This window comes from Canis lupus, unplaced genomic scaffold (genome assembly GCF_011100685.1).
Source record: "Canis lupus familiaris isolate Mischka breed German Shepherd unplaced genomic scaffold, alternate assembly UU_Cfam_GSD_1.0 chrUn_S540H702, whole genome shotgun sequence".
Lineage (NCBI taxonomy): Eukaryota > Metazoa > Chordata > Mammalia > Carnivora > Canidae > Canis > Canis lupus.
Genome location: NW_023331479.1, coordinates 28,437 through 33,513, shown reverse-complemented (window position 1 = coordinate 33,513; position 5,077 = coordinate 28,437). Strand labels below are relative to the sequence as shown.

At 36.5% G+C, this 5,077-nt stretch overlaps 1 pseudogene; it reads left to right on the top strand.

The window, feature by feature from the left end:
* Positions 1-2,944: 2,944 nt before the first annotated feature.
* On the top strand, positions 2,945-3,968 carry LOC119879281 (annotated as a pseudogene).
* The last annotated feature ends 1,109 nt before the right edge of the window (positions 3,969-5,077 follow it).

The window sequence follows — 5,077 nt, the reverse complement described above, 5'->3', positions numbered from 1 at the left end:
AAACTTGGTCTTTACAGAACACATTGACTCAGTAGAAACTCATTCTTGGATGAGTCAGGTCATGCTATCTTTGAGTATGTAACATCATCAGAAAATACATTCTCTGATCTGAAACAGTACAGTAATTTTAAAAATTGTATTGTTTATTGAGAAAGAGAGACTGTACACATGAGGAGAATGGGAGAAGGAGAGGGGAGAGAGAGAGGATTCTTAAGCAGATTCTGCACTTAGCCATGGAGCCCCCACACAGGGTTCAATTCCACAACCCCAAGATTATGACCAGAGCCAAAACTAAGTATCCAACAATTAACTGAGCCATCTAGATGCCCCTAACATAGTTTTTAAAATTTCAAAGCTTTATGTTTTCACTAAATTACAGCAGCCTTATTTGGTGTAAAAAAGTCTATTCTAGTAAAAAAGAATGTGCTAGCCAGTGAAGGAAAATGAGGACTCAGCAACTTCTCTAAATAAAAAAGTGTTGAGTTGTTAGTAAATGATCTCTGGAGGCAAGTTACAAACCTAACCACTCTATCACAGTGCACAGCACTGTGCCCTGAGAGGTGGACATCTACTACTGACAGGGCAAATCAACTGAAAAGAATGCAGTTCTATCAGAAGTAAAGAATTTGTCTTTAGGAGTACACTTATTTAGAATTTAGCTCATTGTTGTTTTCTATATTAAGAAACCCAGCTCTTGATTGGATTAACTGGGCCCAGTATTTTTTCCCATGAAAAACTGGGTCTTTTCTTTTCCTGGGTCCCCCAAGAAGCCATTGACCAGGAAGAGTAGAGCTTGTAGATTTATTGGGAGGATAAATCCTGTGGTGATTTCTCACATGACTGGATTATGTATTTTATTTCCTAGAATTTCCAGAAAGTCATCCTCTGCTATGCCTTTCTGTTGTATCTCTAGAAGGTCCCCCTGGGTACTCATTTCCTGTGCTTAATTTAAGGCTTTGCTGTTTCTGACAGGACACATGTGGATGCCTATTGGTTGGTCTTGTTGGATATCATTTTCCCTCCTGCTTCCAGGTATTCAAAGTAGTATTTGTGTCAAGGAGTCTAAGAGTCAGGGTGTTTCCTAGGAGGATAGGCCATGTGCGCACCTGGAGTTAACTTAAAATCAGGCTACCAAGAAACGATGAGGAAAGAGAGAAGAAATGCACTGTGGAGAATGTGGTGGCTCCTCAAAGACAATTTATTCCATTGTTTAAATTTACTTTCCATCCTGCTCTGACTTCAGACTCTGCTGTTAGTCCCTTCTGAAATCCTAGAGCCATATTTTGATACATCTGGTGATGATAAGTGAATTACTTTTTTGTGGGAATTTTCTAGAGAACTAGAGATTTGAAATATAGTAGTGAGTTCCTGAATCTGATTCCTAGGAGTTAAAATTATTCATCACAGCCCTGTCTTTATGTGTAAAGCTCCAGTGAAACTCAAGGAAACACAAGGCAATTTGCAATTAGATCTAAGAAGACATTAATATAAAAAAAAACTGCAGATAGTTAGAAATCTAAATAGATAAGACACTGTCTTCCAAATACCTGATTTGGATATAGAAAGATATATTTCTCTACATTTCACCTTTTAATTTTCTTATTCACTATACAATGTTTACAAGTTATAATAGTTTATAAAAATAAAAACAACATAAAAAGGAGAAAGTGTTGATAAAATATAATGCAGAAAAATTGAGTAAAAGAGAAGGAACTTTTTATTTATGGTCTGTTTTTCTTACTATGAATACTATTGTGCAATATAATTTCTAAAATCCCCACCAAATCAAATAAAATATCAGTCATAATTCAGTAATATATCCATGATGAATTAACAATACCTGAGCTTAATGAATCTTAATATCAGGGAGTAATTAAAGAGAACAAATGCACTAGATTCCTTCATATAAGTCCAGGAAGAAAGAAGTCACAACTCCAGGAAGAGTTTCAATAAGCTCTAGAGCTTGGGTTTTGCTGGGTTTTGTATTTTAGTGCATACATTTGTAACTAAATAGATAAGGGAATAAGATCTAATCACTCAAGGCAATGATTCTGCCTGTGAGCTCTTACACAATATATTGGTGTCCCTTTATCTGCTGGTTAATGTTTTATTAACAATAAAATATGCACAGAAGTACACAAAGCAGAATTACACATCTTTTTTAAAAAATATTTTATTTATTTATTCATGAGAGACACAGAGAGAGAGAGGCAGAGGGAGAAGCAGGCTCCATGCAGGAAGCCTGATGTGGGACTCGATCCTGGGACTCTGGGATCATGCCCTGAGCCAAGTGCTTCAAGTGGCTTAACCACTGAACCACCTAGGCATCCCAGAATTACACATCTTTTTAAGTCTTAACAAAGCAAACACTTCCATGTACTTATAAACCACATCAAGAAACAGAACATTAGCAGCACTTCAGAAGCCCTTCCTGTCACCTTCCAGTGCCTATTCCCCTATGACCACCACAGGAGCTTTATGATATCATAGAATAGTGTAGCTTATTTTTGAACTTTATTCAAATAGGTTTGTACAGGATATACACTTTTGTGTCTACACTTGGGGGTCAATATTGTGAAATTATTTCCCTCTGTGTTAGCCATTCAAACTTTGTTACATCATCTATTGAAGAGAAATGATTCAGCTTGCCTCCCTGTAATTTGTAGTCTGGATCTCTATAGGTCAAGAAAACATTCCAAGATTTTTCAATTCCATTTTTAGTGTAAATAGATTATATTCCTCAAATTCACATAACTGGATACACCAATGTCAAACATCTTCTCAACTACTCTCCCCTCCAATCTCTCTTTAGTGTTGTTTTTATGCTGTCGATATAACTTCCAATGATGCATGAAAATTCAGATACATAATATAAGTAGAAATTAGAATCTCTAAGGAAGGAAGTGGAACTCGGAAGTGAAAGCCATGCTCACGGATTGATCTCTGTCTCTCTCCTACTCAGGTAACAAGATAAGTTCCTTCCAAAGTCAATGAATGAGACAAATCATTCCCGGGTGACGGCGTTTGTGTTGCTGGGACTCTCTAATTCCCGGGAACTCCAACCTTTCTTGTTCCTCCTATTTTCACTACTTTACCTAGCAATACTGCTGGGAAACTTTCTTATCATCCTTACTGTAACCTCAGATTCCGCCTTCACACCCCCATGTACTTTCTGCTTGCGGAACCTCTCTTTTATAGATATATGCGTTGCCTCTTTTGCCTACTCCCAAAATGATTGCAGACTTTCTGGGTTGAGCACAAGACTATTTCTTTTGATGCCTGCCTGGCTCAGATTTTCTTTTGTCCATCTTTTCACTGGCAGTGAAATGGTGCTCCTTGTATCCATGGCTTATGACCGTTATGTAGCTATATGCAAACCTCTCCACTACATGACAATCATGAGCCGTCGTGTTTGTATTATTCTTGTTCTCATCTCCTGGTTTGTGGGTTTCATCCATACTACTAGTCAGTTGGCATTTACTGTTAACTTGCCTTTTTGTGGCCCCAATGAGGTAGATAGTTTTTTCTGTGACCTCCCTCTAGTGACCAAGCTGGCCTGCATAGACACTTATGTTGTCAGCCTACTTATAGTTGCAGACAGTGGCTTTCTTTCTATGAGTTCCTTTCTCCTTTTGGTTGTCTCCTACACTGTGATACTTATCACAGTTAGGAACCGCTCCTCTGCTAGCATGGCAAAGGCCCGCTCCACATTGACTGCTCACATTACTGTGGTCACACTCTTCTTTGGACCATGCATCTTCATCTATGTGTGGCCCTTCAGTAATTATTCTGTTGACAAAGTCCTTGCTGTATTTTACACCATATTTACTCCTATTTTAAACCCAGTTATCTATACTCTAAGGAACAAAGAAGTGAAGACAGCTATGAGGAAACTGAAGAGTCAGTATCTGAAGCCTGGCCAGGTTTCTACAGTCATAAGAAATGTTCTTTTCCTGGAAACAAATTAAAGTTACTCAACTGTAACTGCTGTAGCCTTATATCTAGACAACTACAAATAGAATCACTATGATGTTAAAGGAGATTATTTTGACCAATGGAAGGGTTGATTAACTCTATTGGAATAGTAATGATAATAATAAAAGCCAGAGAATGAACCTTACTGATATTTTGATTCTCTTTCATTAGTGTGTGTTTTATTTCTATTTCTTATTTTTTTACTTTAAATTTTTAATATATAGCCTTTGAATACATTGAGAAATGGTATTTATTTATATATGATAAATAAATTGTACCTCTTCCTCTCAAACCAATACAGCTCAGATGACAATTTTGGAGTAATAGATATTTATCTCCATACAATAGAGAAAATAGATCTATTTCCGTATATATGATATATTTAGATAATATTACATTTCACACAGTCCTAGGTAATTGACAACACATAAAGACAATTCTATGATTGGTGTTAATGTTACAGTACCATGTAAAATAGCAAGGCTATCTAACAAAGCATTTATAGTCAACACTTCCACAAATCCTTCTTCAATGTTGCTGCTTAATACATATTAATCATGGAAAACAACTTGCTGAATAAATTTATTCACCAGAGCATTTTGTATTTAGTTATGTTAATTTATGATTTCTTTATTTTTAATAAATTTTTTTATTTGAGGGAGAGAGAGAGAGAGAGAATGAGTATGAGCAGGGAGAGAGGCAGATGGAGAGCTAACGGGAGAAGCAGGCTCTTCACTGAGCAGGGAGACTGATGTGGGGCTTGATCCCATGTCCCTGGGACCATGACCTGAGCTGAAGGCAGGAATCTAACCGAGTGAGCCACCTAGGAACCCATTAATTTCTGTTTAATACTGATAAAATTACCTGGGAACTTTCAGAGATGAGTTATAATTCTCTACCACTTGTTATCATGATCATGGGAGACTAATTCTTCATACAAAACACTCTGTCATCACATAAGTCTTCATAATTCCTGTCTTTTCAGACAAGGTAGTTTTTTATATTATTAGCTGGAGAAATAATCATTTTTCTATGTGGACTTTTTTAGTTAAAATTTATTTTTAATATTGCATAATTAAGGTACAAAAAATGACAGAATCAT